The following is a 27,114-nucleotide window of genomic DNA, read 5'->3' as shown; positions in this document are numbered from 1 at the left end:
TTCAACATTTCCCTATTTAATACTAAGCTACACACTGAATAATTGCTTCCAAGTTATATTGCTGGAAGCCTGCATCTCTAAGCTTTTAGGGTTACCTATAGGTAGATATAGATACTGAGAGGCTCTTACTTTTTATAAAGCCAAAACATAAAAGATTTGGCAGCAGCTAGGAGTTTGATATTCCTATTTAATTTTTATTTTGACAACAAAATATGAGAATCAGCAAGACAAACTTTTTATTCTCTTAAATATTTTCAGTACAACATAACACACATATGTAAACTATGGTGGAATAAGTTTGAATAGCTCGCCCAAACAAAAGTTCTCTAAATATAAAAAGAAAAAAATATATGATTCTTCCTGAAATAAAATACGTGTTTTGTATTTTCTGTCTTAACCAAAGCCAAGATGTACTTAACAAGATCTTATGCTTGGTAGTAGAGCAAAATTAGGATTCCTTTACATACATATGTCTATGCCTAAATGTATATACACACATATATAGAAAAATGAGATTGGTATATCCTCTTGCTTTATATGTGATATCATGGATGTGTATGCTTTAAAAGACAATCTGCCAAACTGAAACAAAACAGAGCAATTAAACTTTCCGGGCACTAGAGGTCACTAAAACCAGATTACAGGCAGTGACTGCATTCTGCTAAACCCACAGAGCAGAGCAGAGTTTGTCTACAATCCAAAATGCAGCGACAAAGAACCAAAGAGAGCTCCAGGTTTAGGAACAGCAAATTCAAACTTCAAATTGGGAAATAATCAGCAAAATTGTGGGTATTCAAATCAAGTTAATAAAAGGAAAATGGATGTTTCCCGTTTAACAGCGGCACACATTGATTCAAAATGAAGTTATCGAACCTTAGCATTTGCTGTTTATTTGTTTTGCATTTCAGAGACCACACAGAAGCGAAGTGTCAAACCTTTTTAGTATACTTTGGAATAAAGGAATGAATTGAATGGAGGTCGTGGGGGTGGGGGGAGAAGAGTGACCAGGGAGGTATGTGCAAATACTGCTGCTGGTGGTGCCATCAAAGTGGCCATGGGTGACCAGACAGGGGAGCGAGCTGAGCCTTACAAAGAGAAGTTTTGCTTGGTGGTCACTGACTGCTGAGCCTAATTCTGGATCTACTGTTCCAGAGTTCAGGAGGCTTCTTGTGTTTGGAGCTGGGTTCCAGAACTTTAAAAGGCACTGCCAGCCTGAGAGTTTCTAAATGGAACACTGGCCTCTTTAAACACCAGCACAGTGTGGCAGTCAAGGGTATAGGTCTCTATGTGTGGAATCTAATGAACAAAATAAACTTACGAACAAAATAGAAACAGAAGCGTGGATACACGGAATAGACTGACAGCTGTTCGAGGGGGTGGGGTGACTGGATAAAAGAAGGTGAAGGGATTAGCCAAAAAACATGAACACAGGCAATGGTGTGGTGATAGCCAGAGGGAAAGGGGGTGGATGGCAGGTGGAGGTGGGGAAAGAAGGGAGGGAAAGGGAAACAGAAAGAGGCTTTGCTTGGGGCAATGGGCACAGGAAGCAATTTGCAGATGGTGTTTTATAGAGTTGTACACTTGAAACCTGTATGGTTTTGCAAAGTGTCATCTCAATGAGTTCAAGTAATAAAAAAATAAAAATAAATTTTAAAAAAGAGTATAGGTCCTTAATCACTGATGTTACAGGTGTCATGCAGAAGGGTGTAGACCTCTTTTGGCCTCAAAACCATGCAAATTAAATTAGATAATTGGACAATGTGGTCTCAAATATTTTAAGTCTAATGATCAATGAGTCTGAGTCTTGCCTGACAACAAGAATCACACGATTGAGTTATGCTAAGAACTAATAAGGAAATAATGTTGAGAAATTTTCATGACTGATGACAATCAGTACTTCCCATATTATTATCTATGCAAAGATACTGGCAATTCAAACATTTTATGATATTGTCTAATATTTCATATATTTGGGAAAAATCTTTTTAAAAACCTACTTGGTTATGCCATTAGACTTTCAGTGATATCTTTAATGAACAAAAGGAAAAAGACTGAAGTGTCATATATCTCCTACTTTCCTTCAAAATCCAGAAAACTACTTGAGATGCTTGAGGGCAAGAACAAACCATCCCCACACCACCAGTACCTGGCTCACAGAAAGCACTTGGCGCGTGTTCGATGAATGTACCAAGTAAGAGTCAGCTCGTTCATGAACAACTGATGATGGCCATGGTTTGGGGAGCTGGCAGAAGTCAGTTCATGGAATATTTTTGTTATAATTGAAAATCTAGTTCACGAATGAGCCCTGGGCTTTGTGGGGAAGAAGAGAACTCTAGCGGTTCTTATGTTGGAGAATGTTTAGGTGCCCATGAGATGAGGAGAGGAAAGAAGGCAGGAAAAGGAGGGTGCCATGGGGGTGCCATGGGATTTTTTCTCTCCTTTTCTTTCTCTCTTACGCTTTACGTGCTAGTCCACATATCGAATTCACCCCAACTTCACTGTAGAGAAATTTTAATTAATTGATCGTATTTTGAAATACATAGAGAATTACTTTAATAGTCCTGCCTTTCCTACAGAATTATTGAAGAAACGAAATAATAAATGTCAATTTTTAAAAGGCTGAAAGGATAGTTATTCAAATTCAATACTCAAATGTTACTAAATTAACCAGAAGCTATAATGCTTCCATAGAGTACTGACGTGTTCTCAACAGAAGAAATGTCAAAGGAGACATTTTAAGCAGGTGGGTCTGCTGAAACCCTTCCCTTCCACGCAAGCTCCCTTCCTCTATTCCTTCCACAAAATTATGTAGGGCCCAATATGTCTCAGGTACCATTTAGGCTCAGGAAATGCAAAGATGAGATAAACAGACACTGTCCTGTCCTCGCAGAGGTTATTGCAAATGAAAGGGGACTGTTAATCAAGTAAACAAATAATAATGATATAGTGAGATTCGTGCCAGGATAGAGTGTGGAGAGCCCAGTAACACTGAGGCCTCTTCCCTTATCTGTCAACTGACACATGGAAGTTGCTCCATAAATATATGTTGAATAATACAAGCGAATAATTGGGACTGAATGAAAGTGGTCATCACTAGAGAAGTAAAGGAGGCGCAAATAGTTCCAATATTTTTTCTCCTGCTGACAGCTCCATCCAGGGCCAAGAATCAGGTACCTTGGTGAAATCAGAGGAGTAGCCAGGGCCCTATTGCGGGGACTCAGTCACCAGTCTCCACTCACAAGAACTAAAATTTCCACTGCATTTTGTGAGCTGCTGGGAGATGCAGCAAGAGCTCAAGTCACAACAAGAGTGATGAGATGACAGAGGATCAGGTATGGGGAAAACAAAGTTTACTTCAGCCTGAATTGTGCGGCAGTGAGCTAGCTTTCACCCATAAACTGTCCAAAAAGATACATATTTTTTTAATTTCACGATTTCAATAAAAGGAAGTCACAAAGGGTGCCCTGTTTTAGGAAAAGCGGTGTACAGGCACATGCAGTGCGTGATGGCACACGCAGATGTTGTCGGTCTAGGACAGACAACAGGACAGAGAAAATCTGATGGCCCAGGAGTTTGTTAAAAACGTGTCATCCATCAGAGGCTGAGCTGCTTTCATTAAGTCTTGCTCGTAACTGCAGGTGCTCTGATAAGCTGACAAAACAAGTGACTTCCACGTGTAAGATAGTTCATAAATTCAAGGTATTAAACTTACTTTTATTTTATTTTAAGCCCCTGTTTTATCTCTGTCTGACAGCACATCTCCCAGTTCCTTCTGGCTCCTTGCTACGCTAGAGCAATCATGAGTGTCAAGGTGTGATGGGCACCGTGAGGACTCTTCTCTACAGTCCTGGCCCATGCGGGCTTTCTGATATGACTGATTGTGGCAGAGAGGCATTCTCCATAGAAATATTAATTGCTTCCGAAATTACCCATTACTGAATCCTTAACGGTGATTCCACATCACTTAAGTAAGCACTTCCTGCTTTAGGTCAATTTATTTTCTCCCTCTCTTTTTAACTAGTCTATATTCATTTTAGTTTTATCTTTCACATTTAGGTAAAGTGTTTCCTCTTGCCAATTTAGGTGAGATTTCAGCAAGGCCTTCGTAAGTCATAAAGAACCAGAGGGAATATCGTATGGCATGTTGTCATTTCTTCAATGCACATGCCACCTAACTACTACCAATGAGGCAACATTATAAGGGTATTTTCCAAATTTAAATCTCTCAAAAGTGCCATTGAATCGGGCTAGGTTCTGATGAAATGTAAGAAGTTAAGAAAAACTGGAGAACTGCCTACAAATTATTTTCAGCTCATTTAGAAAAGCCAGAGCATGAGCACAGGGACAATCTTAATTTTGAAAAGTGAAAAGCAAGCTTTTACTTAAGATTTGCTCTTGATGAAATACCGTAGGGCCAAGGCTGAAATTTTTCAACTTGCTCTGCAGAAACAAAACAAAACAAAATGTCTCCTTGTTCTCTGGATAGGTCACTCTTTGGTAGCTAGAAAAGGAATTTTTGATTTACCATTTTCACATAGAGTGGCTTTTAGCTAGAAAACACATCTAATGAGAACAGAGGAATGTTACAGTGAAAAGGAATGAATACAATAAAGCTTTAGGTTAAAAATATATTAAATATTTCGCATCTGGACAACCTATATTTGTCATGAAAGAGAAATAAAAGCAATTCCTTTTTTAGTGGGATTATGCATTTTTATGTAAATTTTGAGGTGGTAGTATATTATTTCAAAACTCAAATGATACAGCTCACTCCCAATGCTGTGCACCAGCTGCCTGCTCCCACCCCTGTGCCCACAGGCTACCCCTTTTATTGGTGTCTTGAATTCTACTGCTATAGCTTTTTGAGGCAAAAACAAACACATAAACTTGATATTCTTAATTTTTCATTTTTGCACCCAAGATAGTGTATTAGACCCACCAACTACACTCTGCTTCTGCTTTCACCCGATGACCTATCTGTCTTTGAGCTCTTTTCAAAACAGCACACGGAATGCTATCTTACTCTTCAAAAGCACATTTAAATTTTTTAAAAGCAGTTCATTCCAAAGATACACTTTTTTATCTTATAGAAAGATGGAAAGTGAAAAATAAGCCTGTTTCCCTCCCCAGTCCCACTTTTAATCTATTATCAATGATAGCCACTGTTACTATTTTCTTCTGCACTTTTCCAGACTTATTTTTATGCTTGTACCCTCATGAATGTGTGCACCCCATTTTTAGCTTGGCCATCACATAGGCACATGCCACAAATTCTGGAATCACTCCTCTACAGTCAGGTGATCACGCAGAACGACAGACAGCGCAGGAACAGTAACACCCAGATCTATTCTCGAAGCACTAAATAATTGACTGTAATATCTTTAAAATATGCTTGTGCTTTAAACCTTACAAATGGCTGCCAGGGAATCTGTTGTATAATGTTATTTAGCTCACAAAGCTAAATAATCCATTCTACCAGAATGCAGGCAAGGGGAAAATTAGAAAAAAAAATTTAGAAAAAAATGTTAAAATGTTTTTTACATGTAGACACATAGAATAAGTACAAAGCATAGCATTATTGACTACCATACATCTCCAGGAACAGTGAGTACTTTTATTTTGGGCAGCGTTTTACATAATTCAGATGCGAGGGGAATCCTCCCAAATCCCCGCCCTGCCTGTCTCAGCTGGCGGGCCAACAATCTGTATTCGCTCACTACTGTGTTATCTTGACACAGTTCAGAACCAAACATCTGGAGCTACGGGGGAGTTCATATATTGCAAAACCGTGGGTTTTCTCCTGAGGAGCATTTTTCATTATATTTAGAAATATCAATTCCTTCCTCCGAATGGATCGCTCACCAATTATATAACTTCCAGATACCGAATGAGTGTATAAACCGAGAACCCTCCACTGGGCCACCACATTCAGGGTTGGAGGAGAGAGAGCACATTATGTCCTGTCAAAGTCGATTGTGCAGATCTTAGGCTACATTTCCCAACTACTGCTTGCTGGCCACAGTTTTCCTGATTGCTCTTCCTTCAGTTTCATGAGAAGATAATTCTAATGTATGTGTTTTCATCCCTGCCCCCAAACCCCTTGCAACATTGCAATCTAGCTAGCACCTCAGTGCAAAGTATCGCATGTATTATTTAACCCTTACCCACTCATCCCCGATGCACCAGTTATATAGTTATATGCAAAACTAAAGGCAAAACATGTTTTCACTACCCTTTTCTTCTCTCTAAAATTGCTAAAACAAAACTTTCTAAGTTAGATAATCTCATACTCAACACGATTAATTCATTGTTTTGTTCCATATACATTGAAGCAAATAGTCTTACGTGATTTTTTGGTGTTTTTATGAAAAATTAAACTTGGATATTTTGATGAAGGTGCTCAATATAAATTAAGAGACATTTTTAAAAAGCCAATGTTGTCACTGAGATCAAGGGACTTGGTAGATGCCCCGTAGTCTGCCTTGTTCAAATCCAGCATATGATGCGGTTGCTGTTAAGGTGTCACAATTTAAGCTCAATCTTTTATGCACTTCAGTCAACATTTAAAGTACAAGGTCATTTTGTGAGGGAATATCTTTGTATTGTTCCAGTGGACAGCTCATAGGCTAAGAAATAAAGTTTACAGAAAGTGTATTTTGGGTATGATCGGAGCAAACACCTAGCAACTGGAATTGTTTAGCATAATGCGCCTATTCTCCACAAGCAGACTCATTAAAAGAAAGCTGAAAGGGGGACAAGATGATCTCGAAGATCTTTTTTACCTCTTAAGTATCTATTTTTCTCATTAGTACGTTGAGTTCAGTTTTCCTTCTCTGCTCATTTTCTCTAGTTCTGTCTTCAGAGTTCCGTCACATGCCATTGGCTTTCTTACATCGCTCTTATTACAAGTTACAAGTGATTAGTTTCAGGTTATTATTTTCTGTTACCATTGGGTATGATATATAAACTGTGGATATTTCTTCCTAGTTTTACTCTTCCTGACTCTTGTGTGGGTGTGCTCAGTTGACCAAAAACAATGTACATGAACACAGCCAAGGGCTCCCCAAAGTAGTTGCTGTAATTTTCAAATATATATATATATATTTGAAGCTATATCAGGTGGTGTGTTGTTTGTTGTTTCCTTAAAGTTTTGAAGGAAGTCAGTAGGAAATTAACAGCAACAAATAGATATTTGAAAATCTAATTTGCAAGGTAATAGTAATTAGCGGTGAATATCTGTATGTGTTTCCATAGAGAGGGTCATAGACTGGCTAATCCAGAAATGACCACAGAGGATTTTATTTCAGTCCTATCGTTTTACACGAGAGAACAGTGAGGCCCATAGAGGGGTTTGGTTTTACTCTATGTAACAGGCAGAGTTGGAGACAAAGCTGAGGCTAGAGCCCATTTCTTTCTCTTGCTCCCTAACATCCCCTGATGGTCTGTGTTGGAAGGACATAAACTGAAAGTGCTCTGACTGAGGCCGGGCAACCCGATGGCAGACCCTCGAGGGCTTGTAAAAGAGATTCCCGCACAGGGCGAAAGGATAGATTATCCAATGGCCAAGGCGTTCGGTTCAGTTCCCCAATTTGGTTCACCCACATATGGAAAGGCAGTGTGACAAGGAGGACGGGAGGAGATGAAGAAGTTCTAGAAAGGCAGCAGGCTGGCCGTTTCGAGGCTCTTTATTCAAACAACAGGGAGGCAAAATCATCAGTTCTCCAGCTCTGCATCTGGCAACACTTCCTACTTGAAAAAATAAAACATCAAACCTTCCTAAACTCCATTTTCTCTCACAATTGTGCATGTCATTAAACAGTCGGTAAGATAAGAGGCATGAAGTGGACTCCGCGTCGCTGTCATCATATAACTACAAGAACACACGTTGCCAAAATCACTTCCATTCGCCTGATGAAGCACAGGAACAAGAGGCGTGCAGACAAGAGTAGTCAGCAACTCGCAGGCATGGCGGGAAATTACCAGTGAGAGACGGTGAAAAACTCCACCTAATCCTCTGGTATAGAAAAGCAGGTTTAAAGCATTTGCACTGTAAATGAAAACCGCAATACCACTTCTTGTTGGCAACATTAGGAGCCTTTCCAGTTGTGTTTGAACTCAAATGTGATTGCCAAACATTTTTAAGTACCAAAGTTGAATTACCTCAGAGGCAACTTGAATATTTTTTACCGTAAATTGTATGCATATTAGAGATTTTTAAATGTCAGAGTCAGAGAGATTTAATTTCCTACTGGATGCCCCCATTTCCCTAGTTATATCACACATCGCTAATTCCTAAAAGTCCAGTTTGCCAACAAGATCCTACAAGCTCTATTCAGTAGCACTGAAGACAAAATATTTTAGCTATGACCCCTGGACTGACTGTTGAACTGGGGTTAGAAAGGTCACAAAACCCAGGTGTCCCTGCCTGGTTCACCTGTAAAGAGAGATGAAGGAACAGAAGTTCTCACTAGAAAAGCAATAGGAGACTGGACGTGGGACGCATATAGAAAACAGCCTTTCCTCCAGAAGCCAACTGTCACTCATTTCCTTCCTCCAGAAGCCAACTGTCACTCATTTCCTTCCTCCAGAAGCCGACTGTCACTCATTTCCTTCCTCCCTTCTCTCGCTATGTATTATCTGATCATCTACTATACACCGGGCACTGTGCTAGGTGCTGAGGATACAAGGCTGGCTGTGACCAAAACATGATGGCAGCGTATCGAGTCTAGGCCCAGGGGAGGAACCAGCATTCCCAGAGGAATGATGAAAATAATATGAAAGGGACTATACATCAATGTGTGCAAAATTAACTGTTAAATGTGATAGAGGTCTCACATTTCTTGTAATTTGTACCAAGAAGTTTGATAAAGAGTTCGAGATGGAGAAGTAGTACAGCTTGAATTCTAGCACACAAAATTAAAATATGTAGGGCAAAACTCCCGCCTCTTTTCCCCTTCCCCGCAATGAAGAGCAGGTTCCTTCTGGGAAGGCCATCCTAGCAGCACGGAAATTAACTCAGACCAATGAAGAGCAACAGTCCATTCACCTGCCTCCAACCTTAAGGCGTATGATACAAGGGCAATTCAACTCCTGGTGCTGAATTTAAGATTTATTGACTGTAAGTCCATCCATCGAGAAATGACTGTGTGTTCTTTGCCTTTAAGCAAACAATTGTTAAAATAAGAATATATAAAAGGCACTATAGGACACGGAGCCCAGGGCAAACACTCTGCCTAAAGGGCTCGGTGAAATCTGCACAGAGAAGGTGACATCTGAACCAGGTTGGAGGACAAGTGGGGTTTCACAAGGCAGGAAAGAGAGCAAAGTGCATTCCAGGCAGAGGGAACCTGTACAAAACCAGAGCGAAGGAAAATGAATTGTTCTTTGACATTTTAATTTCCTTTCACACTGTGATTCTGCAGGAGACAACTACCGCTCACAATTTCTTGTAAGAAGAGACTAGTGTTTCTTCACATTTTGCTAATTTATTCATTTGTACGAATTTATCAAATACCTATTATGTGCCCAGTAATATGTTAGATCTTGAAGAGAAGACAGAAGATAAGTTGGGCAGGCATTTCTCGTAAAGGAGCAAGCCATCTAAATGCAGAGGAAAGAGTGTAGGCTGGGAGCTGGGGCGCAGTCAGTTTCAGTCCTATTCTGCTTCTTGCTAATTGTGTGAAGCTGTGTTGTAATTTCCACTAGATTTCTTAATTTCCTAATCAATACAAAAGGCATCCTGAAACTTAACATTCAGGGTTGTTGTGGGTATGGGAATAAAATGAATATGTTTGGCATATTATTGATACTCAAAACAAAACAAAACTAAACAATGCCAAAATGTGTTCTCTTTTAGTCTAATTGTTGTCAGGGGTGCCCGGCTCAGAGTGGCTCAGAGGTTGAGCGTCGACCTAGGATCCAGGCGACCAGGGTTCGATTCCTGGTCGGGGCACATGCCCGGGGTGCGGGCTCGATCCCCAGTCGGGGGCGTGTAGGAGGCAGCCTCTCAGTGACGCTCTTATCACTGATGTTTCTCTCTCTCTCTCCCTCTCTCTGAAATCAATAAAGGTATATTTAAAATAATAATCATAACAATTGTTGTCAGGGGAGGACTGAATATCAGCCTGGGCAGTATGTAACTCAGAGCCAGCGCGAATGGTCACTACGCAAGCCAAGCTCACGCACACGGGGACAGTCACGGAAGGGCTCGCTGAGGGCGCATGATGCGGATGGCCATGCACAAATGATATCTGGAGAAGTAGAGCAAAATTAAATTCAGTTTAGAGAAAAAACACATTTCAGGGTTCACTTTAGAGGAATCGTCTAAAGTGTCTAGAAAAAGCACATGTCTCGTGGAAGCAGAGATGCAGGGGAAAATAGTTTTGTGTTTACGAGCAAGGAGACCCATGGGCTAAAACACACCCTATCGTGAAGAGCCTGGGAAAGCAGGGTACACATCTTGGAGACTAACCCCAGGACATTAGGGCACAGCTGAAGGATTCCAGACATACACTGTTCTGGAGGCACGGTGAGGCGTAAGAGAGGAGAAAGCATGGCTGGTCCTTCTTATCACTGAGGCCTCACACCGCCCCTCATCCCAGAGTGACCACCCGACCTCTCCGTCTACCTTAAGGAGCCTCTCCCTCCCTGTAACATCGTACTGTGTAGACGTTACCTTGCTTATTTATTCATTCATTCAAAATTATTTTCTCTCCGCACTAGACTTTAAGCTCCATGAGAACGGAAGCATTCTCACTTTGGGTTTTTCAATATTCGCAGCCCTTGGAACAGTATCTGACACAGGGCTGGCTCTCACTTGCTCCTTTGTCCCTCCCTCCCTCCCTCCCTCCCTCCCTGTCTTCCTTCCCTCCCTGTCTTCCTTCCCTCCCTACCTCCTTCCATCTGCCTCTGTCTCTCTGTCTTTTTCTCTCTCTCACACACACACATACACACAACACACACACACTAACATTTACATAGACGCCTGGAAGGAGAAAAACTAAAATATCTTGCAATAGCACGTATAAAAGCTGGTTAAGGTTTCACATCAGAGTGTGGGCAATGGGTGTTGATAAGAAAGGAACACATAGGGCTTATACTCATGCTACTTGGGTTGACCAGGAGTTTGTCAAAAATAATTTTTCATGCCAAAATGTACACTAAATTCATATAATCCAATGAGTATCTAAATCTGCCAAATCATGACCTGCTGTCACAAATCCATTTATTTCTCTGTATCTCTCACAGGAGTTCACGAATGCCAGCGCTCTGGTCACTCACAGGTCACCCTTTCATAAGACAGCTTCCTCTTGAGGTAATCACGCCTTTCAAGGCCTACTGTGTCAATATACACCAGCTAATATTTAATGACAGCTCATTTTCTACTTGGCACTACAGGATGGAGTTGTCATTTTATCTTTTCTATAAGGGAATGTAATTGCTATGTAATTCAGTCTTTTTTTTTCCCCCACCAATAGTATTAATAATAACCCTTCTCCTACCAGGACAGTTTAACTTTATTTTAGCCCATTTTAATCTATTCAGGGGCAGATTAGAGGTAAAGAGAAAGGGGAAGGAATTCACCAGATATACGTTCAAGGAATAAGAAACCACTAGGTATCTATATTATTTATTATAATATCCTTGGCTTTCTGAGTTTTCTTAGAGTACAAATATTGGTTGAGTACATTTTTCCTTGAATAGTGACTCTATTTCCATTTCCATTAAAAAAGCTGTAGAACAAAGAAAATAGTCATGTGCCCAGGATGCAGGGGATCTAATATAATCTTCACGAACCAAACAGAGGGCCTGGGTTGGAGACGCAACGACACACTGATGGGTCTTCCTCTCTTTCTTTTGGACTCAGCTACGCCTACACATTCCAAATCCAAAGCACTCCCTGTCTGCCCTCCCTCGCGTATTCTGAAGCCTGACATAAACCATTAGGCTTGTACCAGGTTCTCCGAAGAATCATAACGAAAGGGGTAAGAATAGCAGGAGAAGCACAGGGAGTTGTGGAAATACTCCTAATAGTGATGAAAAAAGAAGAAACTATAGTTGATAAAAAAGGACCTCGACAGGCAGCCTGGAGTAATGTTCGGAAGGAAAAAAAAAATATCTTTCGGAGTTTGAGAAACCAGGACATTCTGTGTTTCCATTCCTCATTCTGCGGCAGGCCTGCCTGAATTAGGAATGCATGTAGGACACCCGTAAAAAGCAGCGAGCAGTGCGGCTCTGAAGCAGGGCATGTCCCGGGGGCAACATGTCCTGTCTGGCTGCAATCGGCCCCCCTTGCTCAATCACCCAGGGACGGCGCTATTTTGAAGAGCTGGGCTAGGGAAGTGTTGGACCTAGGTGGACACAGGAGCTGACACTCATTCGTGCAGAAAGGGGGTTAGGGCAGAGGTGGGAAGAATACATTCAGCACCATTTTTTTCAGGAAAATTCCTGAGCTTACTAATAATACTATACGTTAGGAGGCACAATTTAGTACACTACCCAAGCCTGCAACTTAACACGCACTCCGAAAACGCACACAGTGTCACAGCGGACGAGGGCCGGGTGTTCATCTACAAGTAACGCACTGACCAGGTACTTACGCCAGGTTCACTATCATATTTGAAAGGCTCTATATGAAATAAATTCTGTGATATCTTGTAGAATAAACCTTTCCTATATTTGTTAAATGGAGAGAGGATTCAGAGAAAAATCCATTTCCTCAGACAGAAAATTTATTCTCGACTACCCTATCACAAACACTGCAACATCAATTACTTACTATGTAGTTCTTTGTGTAAATGTATCCATCTTCCCTATGGAGATAGGACTCGATGAAAATATCAGCTTTAAAGACCGTCATAGTTTTTTACTTTAAGTTGCTCTGTCGCAGTATAGTCATGTTTCATTCTTCAGAGCATCTTCCCTCTGCCTCAACCCCATAGTCATGCTCTCCTTGGCTTGGTATGTGTTTTAAACAATATCTAAATTCACTAACCTTAGGAATTGGCTTGCGGAGAAATGATACGAACAAAACACATCTCGCAGCGCTAGACCTCATGAACTATATCTGAAGCCGCTGAAACAATCTAGCAGGGGGAAAAAACAAAAGGAAATTATGATAAAGTAAAAGATATCAAGCTACAAAAGATATTTCTTGAAGATCGGATCCTGCCACACTGCAATTACCATTCAAGCGAAACTACCGTATAGTTAAATGTTATTAGAAAGTCAGTAATTAAACCTCCTCGTGCGAGGTTCGAAAGTCAAGTCTGTGCTACTCTACAGTGAACGGTGCCAATGAAATTTCAGTTTATGCCAATAAGTTTACCGTACTTTCTCAAGCAAATAATGTTTATTGGCCGGAGCACTGTTCTGATATTAGTTAGGGCCTCCTGACCAGTTTTTTAATACATATTTAGGTTGAAAGTTATTGGGGTTTTTCCTGCGTTATTGCCTTGCAAGGGAGAAAAACTAACAGGTATTGGAGCGTTTGGTATTAGGGGTGAACTGAAAGAGTAAACTATTGTTTGGTTATAGTGCAATGTGGACATGCATTGCTCACAGAAATGCTTGGAAGTATTTTTCCTAATTCAAGTTCTCTAATATGTAAGAATATAAACCCACTCTTACTAACAGATAACAAAACAAGAATATAAACCCCACAGCATAAGTCTAGCCCTGTATAATTATATTCATGGTTTTGACATAAAATCAGGAAAACATTGATTTTAGACTTTGAGTGAACGTAGACTACATAGTCACAGCTTTAAAATATCATCATCTTGAGCATTTTTTTATGTTTTTTCTTGGCATTTATGACACTAGACCTGGTTAGAAAGGAAATAAGACTCTGTGGGTTCTTTATTAGAATTCTCTGATAGAAAGAACCAGTGTTTTAAAATAAGGGAAGAGTGATAGTTCATATATCTTTTTAACCCTCACTAGAGGATGTTTTTCCCATTGCTTTTCAGTGAGAATGGAAGGTGGGAAGAGAGAGAAAAACATCGATGTGAGAGACACATCAACTGGTTACCTCCCGCATGTGCCCCCACCAGGGAAGGGGATCGACCTTGCAACCCAGGTACATGCCCTTGGCTGGAATCGAACCCTGGACCCTTCAGTCTATGGGCTGACACTCTAACCACTGAGCCAAACCAGCCAGGACCGTATTTTTGTTATTACTTTGATAAATAAAAACTATTATTAAAACAGCTTTGTACTGTGATGGACCACTGACTCAGGTTTGATTTCTAGCGGCCCACTGACAGTTATCACATAGACAGTGCTGAAAAAGCAAGCCAAATAACTAAATAACTAAGGATCTTTTACCTGAAGTAGGCAAAACAATATAACTTCTTAAGAGGGTTCATCGTTTGCCCAACTTAGAGCCCTATTTTCATGGCTGGCTTGGTCTCTACCTCCAGATTGACAGCCCAAGGCCCCCAAATGCTCCACCCTCCAAATCCAGGACCGACTGGAAAGCGGTGGGCACCTGCCGCGAGGCAGGTTGAGCACGTGCACTAACACATCACGCAGAGCTGGGTCGAGAACCCATGCTACGGTTGACTGAGAAGGGGTAAGGAGAGTTCACGGCAAAAATGATAAGAAAGGTCATCCTTAGAAGAATGGAGGAGCAGAGAGAACTCAAGGAGACATCATGCAGTCCCTTAGAAAATTAAAAGAGCTGTGAGAGAAAACTTGTTCTTGAAATATTTCAGATAAGAAACACAAGATATCGTACAGATTGATTAGCAAGCAGGGATTAAACAAATTTAAATGAGAGAGAACAAAAAAAAAAATTAAAAAAAAAAAAGGATGAAATAATCGACATATTTTCTTGCCTAAGCCATAATGTTAACACAGATGTGTTAAAGGTATAGCTTCCTGCTAAAATAAACAGAGTAATGAGGCAGAATACGGGGGTCGGAAAGAAAGGAGGTGAGGGATCTCATTCAACTCATCCAGGTGAGGAAAAAGATGGGAAATGTACATTGGTAATTTTTTTGTTTGTATTTTTATCGTAAATCCCTGAGTCAAAATAATTATAAAACAAGCAAATCAATAAAAGATTTAAAGATTGAATTAAACCAGCTGAAAGCTAATGATAAATCTCTCCAAAGTCTCCAAACACAATAAAATGTGACCATAAACGTATGATTTACTTTCTGCTACAAAATGCTACAGTCTCTAGTGATATATATTCAAGAGAGAATTAGGATGAATGAAGAAAAGAACTGCACTGCCAGCCTTGTTTTAGGGAGCAATTATCCAAATGAGCTTTATGTTACAGTGTTGCTATTTATTGGATTCTATAGCTAATTCCCGTAGCATGAAAACTTCCTATAAATGTGTGGTGACTAATCCCTCGATTGAATACTACATTAATAAAAGAAACAACTACACCTATTTAAAGCGTATGAAAGTATCTCAAATAACTTAAGAGAAATTACTTCCCTGGTGTGTGCACAAGTGGAGTGCTTATTAAGATTTACAACAAGTTATATTTTGTTCAATCATTGTCCTCATGTTATACATTCTTACAAGCGCTTAAGCTTCTGATGATAAATTCTTTCCCCAGTGACTGCTGGATGAATATCCACCTACTATATGTTGGGGCTCTGTAATTATCAATTATCTTCATAAAAGTAGAAAAGCAATACCTTTACTTGAGTAGTAATTGCAATGTCACCTTTGAGAAAAGGAACAAAGAGGCACATGAGAGAGAAACAAAGTACAAAAAAAAAACCCCAAAAAAGCAATACATATGAGGGCTGCTGAACTGATCCAGACAAATACAATGAGAAACTTCTCAGGAACAATATTGTTTGTTTATTTTTGAGCCACCTGGGCTGTCTTTATTGGAGTCGCTGATGTGAACACTGCTACAAAAATGCACAGGCTTATTAAAGATCCTCTACTAGACCAGAGTCCATCACCCATGGAGAAATCTTACCCTTTAATATAATTTAAACTCCATCTGTTTCCCATGGTATGTCTCTTTTCTCTCACTGTCTTTCACTCATTTGACTCTGCCTTTTCTGGAGAGTCATTATTTCATTGCCAGAAAACTTAGGACTTTTCCCTGATCAGTCTAACTCCTAAATTGAATTAGGATGCCGGTTACATGCTGTTTGAAACATAAAGGTCTTATGTGTGCAGATTCCCACCCGCACACACGTGGGAAACCTCCGGGAGCACCCACCAAGCTGAACCATTCCACCCATTGATTAGCCAAAGTGTTAGAGAAAAGACCGCACATCAGGACAGCAGACGCTCAAATCTTCCTAATAAAATACGCTTTACCTTTTCTACTCAAAGTGCATGTCTGGTATCAGCAGCACGGAAATCACCTGGAAGCTTGTTAGACAAGCAGCATCCCAGCTCCCGGCCCTGTCACGGAGCCTGCATTTCAACAAGATGCCAGGTGATTCTCCCGCACGTTGACGTTTGAGATGCTCCGCTCTGTGCCATGCGAGGAACAGGAATCCCAGGCACTTGGCCGGCCATCAATGAGAAAACAAATGTCTAACACGGTCTTCACCCTCCCCCTCCTCAAGCCCCCACCACTACCTTTGGAAAAGTCAAAAACAAACAAACAAACAGGACCATCAAAGGTACTGCTCTGCCTGGGAGATGTTGACCTGCACTAAGGCTACCTTACCCCTCAGGGGAAGCATTGCCTTAGCTCCGGGAGGCTGGCTTCTTCATCGCTGAGCAATACAAGCAGGGACGAGCTCTTCCAAGTGGAAGACGCGTCACAGGACTATTTTAATTGCCATCTCACTAGACTGGACTCCTAAGGGGGTCCGAGCACTCTGCTCTCCCCGGTCCCCAGCAGAGCGGGGCCCTCCCTCTCCGACGAAGACAAGCTCCGTGCTCAAGGCCTCTTCTCTGACTTGCAGTGAGAATGATTCCAAGGATGTGACTAGAAAGATCCTGTGCTGTCCGAATGCCTCCCAGCGGAGACAGAGGGGGAGCTGGATATTTATGCATGTGTTGAATGGTGTGATATTTAAGGAGGGGGTTAATGTTTTGCCAATTAAATTCAGAAATAATACATTTCTAAGCACAGGGAGTCTAGCTCTACTCTTAGATAATAGGTTCACAAAGGCCAGGGCTATTGTTTACTGGTAAAAAATAAAGACTGTGCATCTATTACAGAATGCCATGCCCATACCTGCCCAAACATTTAGTAGCCCTTCCCAGAAACTCAGTGGAACAGAGTACTAATTAGTCTTCAAACTCCGACCCCTCCTTCCACCGTGACAATGTCACAGCCGCACATTTGGCTCTCGGACTCGAGGCCACATTTCCCTGCCTTCCCGGCAGCTAGACGTAGGCCTGGGAGTGTGTACCCGGGGAACATGAGTGGGGGTGTGGCACCCACTTCCAGTCTGGGCCATAACACATCACGCATGAGCTTCTCATAGTCCACACTCAAAAGTGTCTATTCCAGTGTAAGTCCTGCAGATAATGATAAAGTATTAGGAATGACAGAGAAACAAAATAGAAAGAATCTAGGGGTCTGTATGACTGTGCGGAGCCAAGCTTTTTGCTCCCCCCAAATAAATGTGGCCCACTCCCCTTGAGGGAAAGGTGGGGTGGGAGGAAGAGAATCAGTTCTCCATAAGTTACTCTACTTCAGGGTTACTTTGTTACATGAACTAGGCCCTCAGCAAAATTAATACAGTGCCACACTATCAACCATTGACACTAATTCTGAAATTGTACACAAATATCTAGATAACATGGGACACATTAATTTGTGTCTCCCTATCTTTTTTCTATGATTTCTAAAGTCAAGGGCTGAACTTAAAAGGATGAAGAGTCGACAGAGGGAGGTCAGATGCCACAGTGTTAAGAGCTGTGAGCCTTGGACTCAGGTGCGAGGCTCCTGAAGCATCAGTGGAAAGCTGGAGGAAAGGAGAGATAACTGAATGGAAACCTCCACTGGACCGCTGGATACGCCGAAGCCAAGGCAGGTTGAATATTCTGTGTAAGGTCTCGTAGCAGAGAGTCAGGCTTTGCGCCTTGTTCCCTGAGTCCTAACTACGTGTTTTCCATCTTTTTCCTATGAATTAGTATTTACTTTGAATCAATCAATATGTGCACTAGTCAAATTGTACTATAAGGCTTCTAATGAAAATCAGCAGCCCACTGCCCCGTCCTGCTCCTCAGGCCGGGAGCTCCATTCTTCTTAGGTATCACTGTAAACTCTGTGAAGGGTTTCTTCTCACTTTTAGCCCCATACACCTAAACATTATGCATAGGAGCATATTTAAGGACCTTTCCGTTTAAATCTGTTGCCGCCCTACCATGACAGATGAGGCCTCTGACCCACACAGACGGCTGCCCTCCTGCATCCCCGCACTCAGCGTTTACCTACATGACTGTGAAGACGACAGCCCATGGCCGGAGCAGGGATGCCTCCTCTCCTCCCAGCGGGAATACCTGCCATGTTTCATGCCTGTTCAGTTCCCATGGACTATAACAATCCTCTCCCAAAGCCTCCACCATGAATTTGTTTCCACAGGACACGTGGAGACAGGTCAGGCAACCTTTTGTCTTCATCAGCACCTTGGAACAGTCCTTCCCTTCCCTCATCTGTGCTGACTCCCTCTGGACGCGGCGCTCGGCCACTGACTTGGGGGCTCCCACCACCACCCTGGAAACTCCCCTTTCTTCTGCCTGTGACCAATCCTCTGTGTCCTGGACTCTGTGTTCTCTCTTTTATTATTTACTCTGTGATACGGTAAAACACTCTCTTTAGGATCTTTTTTGTTTGTTTTATTGTTTTTCAGAGAGAGTGGGAGGGAGAGAGGGAGTGGGAGAGGGAGAGAGAGAGAGACATCAGTGTAAGAGAGACACATCGACTGGCTGTCTCACCCACGGCCAGGGGCCCACTGGGGCCAGGGTTCGAGCCTGCAGCCAAGGTACGTGCCCTTGGCCAGAATCAAACCCGAGACCCTTCAGTCCGTGGGCCGACGCTCTAACCACTGAGCCAAACCGGCCAGGGCTCTTCAATATTTTTTGAGAAAGAGAGCAAAAGAAGTATTTTGTGATTTTCTATGTATGAAAAAAAATATTTATAATAGCTTCTTATCTGATTAACAGTACGAATGGCTACTCAAATTCTAGAATGTTATCATTTCCCATAAGAATTTTGAAAGCACAGGTCCATTCCCATTTAGCTTCAAGTACTCAAGCTTTGTGAATGCTAATGCTAATATTTGATTGAGATATCGGTTACCTACCACAAAATTCGCCCTTTAAAATGCCCAATTCAATGGTATTTATTATATTTGAAATGTTGTGAAACTATCAGCACTTACCTAAGCTCAAAAAGTTCCATCGCTCCTGAAATAAATTCTTACCTCAGCTGAATACACCTGGCCTTGGCCAAGCCTAATCCCTGAGAAGGGAGAATCTATGGTAAGCTGTCTCTAGAGATCACCTCCAGTTTAGAGTGGGGCGTAAGAGAGGTATTTCCCGGCTCTGTCACATGGGAGGTCATGACCCTGCTTCCTAAAAAAGGCTCCCAGCTGATCTCCGTGAATGCCCAGGTGCACCACCTCCACTTTCTGGCCATGTCTGGTACATGTTTGTGGCGCCGTTGGATGTTCTTCCTGGACGTGCTTTCCAGGGTTTCCTCAGTCGCAACTTAAACTCATCCTTTCTGAACAACAAGAATCCATCTGTTTGGCGGCTTCCAAATAATTTTTACTATTGTCCTTTCTTAAGTATTCTTTTTCCCTTTGTAATAATAATAATAAAAAATTCACTGTCTTTTAGTAAGATAGCACAAGGAAGAAGGGAAACTCATGTTTTTTTCAGTAGCCCCAGAAGCTCATTCTGTATGCATGTGAGTCATCTATTGCTCTATGGAACTATATATGTGGCCAAGGAGAAGAGTCTACATATTGCTTTATAAATCTAGGTAAACAATACTAAACACACACACACTTCAGAAAAAAATTGTGTAGAAATAATTCTGCGATGATCAGGAAAATAACTAAATAAATAATGTACGAAAATCTTTAAAACCAATGTACCAGTCACTAATTTGAGGGTGAAGGCTACTCTAAAGTTTATTTATTGACATGTGAAATAACAAAGAGACAATAGAGCTTCCCACAAAAATATTCATAAGGGCTAATATCTCCTGCGTTTGGGAACTAATAATTCTGAAAGCAGAACATTATCCCTCTGATATCCCTAATTATTCACTGCTGATATAACTTTGAATCTTGACTCATAAAATCTCCAATAGATAGGCTTAGTCTCAAAAGCTCCTAATGTTACATCCCAGAATTATTTTTTATGTGACAGATTTCAATATTTATATTAAAACTGATCTGGTACCATAAGATATGACAAGCACATTATACACAAATGAGCGCTTAATGAATATATTTTATGATAATGAAAATTAGTTAAATGATGCGCTAAATCTATTGAAATGTTCTCATTTTTTCATTGTTTATATGAAAATAGGAAGGCTATCCCATTAAATAAGACGAGATCCATATCATGATGATTTCCATGCACAAAATGAAAATAAAGTGGACATATGTCTCGTTAATCATAGGAGGTCTCTAAGATTTACAAACCTGTAAGTGCTGGAAGTGAAGGATCTAGGAACCATTAAATGCATGAGATATTCCCACGGTACCTGACCCTAAGCCTCCACATTAGGTATCAACACCAAGAAGCATCTGATACAATATGGAAGTCATATCCTGTTATGTATGAAAATCCCCCCCCGAAGATGTTTTAGATTGGAGGGTGTCCTACACTGTATTCCAACTGACCAATCTCAGAGGGAAGGGGTGAGGCGGGACAGGAAGAGATTAACCAAAGAACTTATATGCGTATATGCATAACCCATGGACACAGACAATAGTTTATAGTGCAGTGAAGGCCTGGGGGTGGGGTGGGGGGTGGAGGGAGTCAATGGGGGGGGAAAGGAGGACATCTGTAATACCTTCAACAATATAGATAATTTTTTAAAAAAAGTAAAATGGTAGTTATGTGTACATGGGTATGTATGTTTTAGACGATATCTTTAGGTGTAAATTACTTTGCTTCTCAGAGTTGAAGAATGCACATTTTTAAAGGTTTGACCTATAGGCAATATTTGGGTGAAATATTTAAAAAATAAGCAATATATAGTGTAGTGAGGAACACTGAGTCTAGGGAGAGAATTTTGAATTCACAGAGCTTAGGTGATTCTTGAATGGTTCTAAGCTCCAGGTCATTCACTCAATTAATATTGATTAAATACCAACTGTTCCAGGAACAGTTCTGGACACTGATTAGTAGTGTATAAGCAGAAAATATGCTTTATCTTCAAAGAATATATATATATACACACATATATATGTATATATATATACACACATGCACATACACACACATACATATACATATATGTATATACTGTAAGAATAAAGGAAGAAAAGGGAGAGTTATCGGGAGGCTGCTGACATAACTCAGATGGAAATGATAATGTCTTAGACGAAGATGGCAATGATGGAGCGGGGCGTTCTTGTTTCACTGTTAGATAATGAATATATTTTTGAGGTTCAACTTCCACGTTTTTTTCTGACAGGTTAGATGTGGAGCATACTTGAGGAAAAGAGAAATCAACAACGACACGGAGATTTTGTTCTGAGCTCCTAAAGGGATGGCCCTGCCATTAGCTAACACGGTAGGGGTTCAGTTTGGATACGCAGAGTTTGATACGCCTCCTGGATATTCAAATGAATCGACCAAACCCTTGAGTGGTGCATCTGGAATTCAGGGGACACCCTGCTGTCCCTCTCGGGTGCTCTGCAGCATAAATCATTGGAACCTTGGGCATGCCTCCCAGGACAGCCTCATTCACAACTTAGCTTCACCTTTCTCAACAACAAAGTCAATGATCAGGTATGAAACTGAGGACAGAGAGCAGATGCCATCTGAGAAGGCAAGACTGGATGCTACCACCAAAGGGGCAAGCGTAGCGAGAGAAGGGAAAGCGTGCGAGGGCTGAAACCGGGCACTCAGGATGGCAAGGGATTGAAAGGGAACAGGAAAGGAAACTAAGACTGTCTGGCCATTGAGGTGTAAGGACAACCAGGAAAATGTGTGTCCTGGAAGCTGAGTAAAGAAAGTCACTTGGCAGAGAGATCAAGCAAAATAAGAGCTGAAAAGCGGTCACTGGCTTTAGTAACAGGGCTCTTGACAAGCGCAGTATTGGTTGAGTCGTAAGGGTTAGCACCTGATTCGTGCGCTCAAGAGCGAAACTGGGGGCCCTAGGTAAAGGTGATCATTTCTTAAAAATTTGTTGTTAAGGGAATAAAAAATTAGTAGCTAAAGGAGCAATTTGGGTCATGAGAGTTCTTTTCTTCTTAATGGTAGGTACCACAGCCTGTCGGAAGTCGGCATGATAGAGTAGAACAGAGAAACAATGGTGCGAGACAAAGAGGGCAAACTGCTTCAAGAACAACCTCGAGTGAGAGGGGTGGGCCCCAGCGACACGAGTAGACAAGGTGGCCTTACCATTAACACGAAGACTTCCCCCACTGCCGCCGGAGCGGAGGCAGGGTGTGGAGCGCTGTTGTTCACAGGCGTGTAAATGCAGCTGTGGAAACTGATGGAGTGTTTCATGGGATTACATATGTTTTCTCATTAAAACAGAAATTAAGACTATTATTTCCAAAATCGAGCAATTGTTGGTTTAAGAAGAGAGGAAGTCTGAAATATCAGTCTCAGTGTAAGCGTGAACGGATTCACTCGAGGCTGATGAACACCAGTCTAACCTGACGCTGGTCAACTTGAACGCAGAGTTCTGTGTTTCCCTCCAGCCGTGTTTAGCTGCACAGTTGCAGGCACAGAGCAGGTTGAAAGCTGGCTTGAATCAAGGTTCGTCTTTTTTCCACAGGAAGCAAGTAAAAAAGCAAGCAAAGGGGGCACATAAGAGAAGTCATTCTAACGACCGAATATTGATTTTAGGCTGGAAAATTAAAATAATAAGGAGACAAGGTGTGGGAGATACAGGAAACGCTGATATGATCAGCGGGGTGTAGGCCGATCTGGGGACAACAGAAAAGGATTGTTAAGGGGATAGAGAGGAGTGGGCAGTCAGAAGGAGGACTAGATGGAGCAGATGGTGGAAAGGCTGAATTTGTTGGTAATAACAAAGTTTATGGTATGACCATGAGTAATGAGTGACTACAATATTATGGAGCTCAAAGTCAGTGGCAGAGAGAAGGTCAAGGAGCTGAGAGACCAGGATATTGAAAGGATAGTCCACACATTTATGAAATTACTAAGAATCATGACAGGAGTAGTGAGGCAGGGCTCAAGTTTTCAAGCAATTTGGCAAATGACAAGGGTGGCAGTCATAAATGAAACAGTAAGAGGCAATGGTCAGTAGAGTCTAGTGGCATAAAATTCAAAGCAAGGTGTTTTTCAGGGAAGATAGAGGGAAAATGGTCCGGTGACATCAGTAAGGAGCCAAGAAATGTCTGTACCTCATCTAAATGGAGTGGCCTGAGGAGTGTGAGGGTGAAGCTGTCACCTTTAGAGGAGGAAACACGGGAGCCTTTGTCATCAAGGCGGGGAGGGGGCAGGTGGCAAATAAACCACGAAAATAAAAAGTGATCAAGGAAATGTTTTGGAAAGAATAAATGACTCAGCATTTTTCTGGTGACTCATTGTGGATAAAAGTAGCAGGAATTCAAGAGCTGAGAGAGGAGGGAGTCAGCCAGCGAGATGCGCAGGGATGTGTGGGGACCAGAGTTCCACAAAGCGACGGTGTCTAGGGGCCCTGTGTTTCGTGTGTGATTGATCAACGACTTTTGCATCTATAAAGTGGAAATAATAACGTTACCAATGTCAGAGGGTTGTTATCGAAAGGAAATGTGATAAAGATGTGAAGTCCTTAGCCCGGCACCAGGCAAAACTTCCACTCACTATAAACATTAGCTTTTACCATCTGCCTCCTTGTCAATCTGTCCAACAAGGATACTGAGCCCACTAGGAATAAGCCATATAATTTTATAGGAATCAAAAATTTCCCCCTAGAAACAAATCTCTGAAATCAGAGTGTAAGCTGATGAGGGAATGAGAACCATTACAAAGTAAAAATCACTTAGCAAACAACTTCTTTTTCAGAACAATGACAGCTACTTTCTCTCTGACTTTAAAACTCCAGGTTTATTGACTTTGTTTCAATGATTCTATGGTACTTGACATGTTGATGCTTTTGATGAAAAGATGAGCAGAACCAAAATGACATTTTACATGTCAGCAGTGAGAAATACAAAAGACATTTCAGATTCGCTGCATTTTTCTAAATCCACACAGGTCTCTAGTTTCTTTTCAGCTGAAGTAACTCTTTCAATCCCAGGTGGGTGGTTAGCATTTCCATGTAGAAAAGTCTTCTCAGATGAAATCTACTTTCTTTCATGAAACTAGAGAAATGACCTCATGCTGGATATGGTCTACCAGGAAGTTTTTGAAGTTTAAATTTTTATCCCCAATCTTTTTCCCCAGAGCATCCTGTTTACTCCCCCCTTCCACCTCACCCTTGGCTCTCTAGAGAGTGTCCTTTTGCAAAGAGCTCTGTAGTCTATTACAAGTCTGTTCTGTGTTAATTAAAATGACATCCAAATCATTTGGGTGTCTGGCTCCCATAGATGTATTGCTCTAGTCTACTTGTAATTAATTTTCCACTCAGCACTAGCAGTAGCCATATCATTGGCCATGAAGGTACTCGGAAGATTAATGAAACTGGATAAAATAAATGGAGTTGTAATTCGGGAGGACAACGAAACATCCCCACTAAGCAGACTGCCAAAGCTAGCAGACTGTAGCTCATCTCTTATTGAGCCATGACAGTAAACATTCATCAAGTGAAGGAAAATAATATGCCAGCCTTAAAATGATATCTTGCTGTATACATAGAGACTAGAATACCCTGACTCATCTTTTCTAATTAACTGTAAATAACAATGGGGCTGTGTTACGAGGCATATATAGTTATTTTTCAGCCAGTTCGAATGCAGGAGGTATTCCCTCAAGCTGCTTGAGGCCATAGCCAGACGTAAAAGCAGAGATGGACAGCTAATAAGCTGTGCTGCAAGGCTGAGTGATACAGCAGGACTGGCTAGAGATGTTACAATCCTACCGAACCTCTCAGAAACAGGCAGTAAATCCGAATCCTAATTGCAGTGGCCCAGCTCATTTTCCAGTCAGGCTGCCGGCTAAGAAAGGATCTCATTTTGAAGCATTAGCTCGCAAATGGAGCTAACAACCATGCAAAAGCTTGGGTCTTTGGTTCGCGTTACAGTAATCATGGCTTTTGCCAAGGGCAAGGCCAACGGCACTGCAAAGCTGCTCAGGCTGGGTGGGGGCACGCTGATGGCCTCAGGGTGGGGCTTTTTCCCGGAAAAAAGCATTTCAGAAGAGTGTAGAGTGACCAGGAACTTATAAAAACTCAGGCTAAGAAATGATTTGTGTAAAGCCTAAACCATGACCCAAACTGGTATACAGTTTCCAAGACTTCTCTGATTTTAAAGATTTGTCCTCTTGTCCCTTACACTTCTGTCATATGATGTGACCTGACTTAGAGATGCAAAAAATAAGGTCTCAGCACTAAGGGTGGCTAACTGAATTCAGTTGCTGTTTATGGCAGTTTAATTTTAGCCATTTACACTTAGAGTTACTCTGCAGTTGTATCCAGGTTCCCCTTGTCCACACACTAACTAGAGCCCTCACTGTGTAATCTCCGGTTGTTGACATATCTGCTTCATCCTTGGTTATAAACTCCTTCCAGACAGAAGCTATGTTAACCATTTTTTCCCAGAGAGTTTGCTCAATTAATCAAATAAAGAAACTGTGTTAAACACTGAAGAAGATTATGTCAGAATAAAAAGCAAAAAATGTGTTCCAGATTTTAGGAAGCTACATATGCAAAAGAATAGCCAGAAGTGGGCATAAATGACATGAATATATATATATGTAACATGTATTTATTTTAATAATTGTTATTTTATGATTTTTTATTTTATTTTTTAATTGAATTTATTGGAGTGGCATTAATAAAACCATGCAGGTTTCAAGTGTACAACTCCATAAAACATCACCTGCACACTGTATCCTGTGCTCGTTGCCCAAAGTCAAGTTTCTTTCAGTCTCATTTATCCCCTCTTTACTCACTTCCAATTCCCCCCATCCCCTTTCCCTCTGGCTATCACCATGTTGCTATAATTAAATAAAATATTATATGTTCACTTAAAAAATCTGTAAAATTAGGCTCTGAAAAATTAAAATTATTTGTAATTCCACAATTCTGACTTAAGCACTGTACCTTTTTAAAAAATATATTAGACGTTTATATTTTAACAAAGGATACCATACTCGTATATAAATTTTCCTATCTAGTAATATGTTGGTCCATAATTTACCTCTAGGACATAAACACAAAAGTTTTCTCTTTCTCTTTCAATGGTGTAGTTTCAGCAACAGAAACGTTTTTACATAGTAGGCACTTAATCAGACCAGAACAATTCATTATTCTTTCAGAGTTAGTTTTCTTGTACCCTGAAAAATAAAGTTTCAACAGTTGTACTAGTTGGCTAAAAAAAAGTCAGGGACACTTTCTGAGAGCCATAAATGCTGAGATGAAAGATCTGGATTCTATGTGGTAGAAATGATCTATCATTTCTTTTTAATAAAAATGGTTTGGTTAGCTCTCTGCTTTATATTATTGCCAATAAAAATATCCTTCCAGCTTGCATTTTTCACTTTTTATTTCTGATTAATTTACAAGAATAGAATATAAGTATTATTTTCAAAGAGATTGGTCAGAACGGTGATAATTCCAGTGGTAAGCCCTATTTTCTCTCTAACACAGGAGAGACTAAAGACAAGTGTGAAATCACGTTGGGTGGCAGGCAATGTCCCTCACTGGCCATCTCCTCTGGAGTAACAAAAAATAACTAAAAATTAAGATGCTTAGAGATATATTTTGAAGTCTATTCACAGAGTCCCAACGTTCAAGACACATCTGCACAGCAAATGGCGAGGTGCTGGGTGGGGCCTGCAGCTCCTTTTTTTCTGTGCTAC

At 41.1% G+C, this 27,114-nt stretch overlaps 1 protein-coding gene across 5 annotated transcripts in view; it reads right to left on the bottom strand.

Annotated features, from left to right (window-relative positions):
- The window catches only part of LINGO2 (leucine rich repeat and Ig domain containing 2), a 1,050,275-nt gene that overhangs the window by 658,139 nt on the left and 365,022 nt on the right, over positions 1–27,114 (bottom strand). For 4 of the 5 annotated variants that reach the window (XM_016220501.2, XM_016220500.2, XM_087822628.1 and 1 more), the window contains one exon: positions 12,995–13,085. The exons of the other annotated variant lie outside the window; for it this stretch is intronic. The gene's annotated coding sequence lies outside the window, so the exon portion shown is untranslated. The remainder of the gene's footprint in view (positions 1–12,994; positions 13,086–27,114) is intronic. 5 annotated transcript variants of the gene reach the window in all.

The sequence above is a fragment of the Miniopterus natalensis genome, chromosome 12 (assembly GCF_054644295.1).
Source record: "Miniopterus natalensis isolate mMinNat1 chromosome 12, mMinNat1.hap1, whole genome shotgun sequence".
NCBI lineage: Eukaryota > Metazoa > Chordata > Mammalia > Chiroptera > Miniopteridae > Miniopterus > Miniopterus natalensis.
Note: the sequence above shows the minus strand (reverse complement) of the source record. Positions and strands in the feature narration are given on the sequence as shown.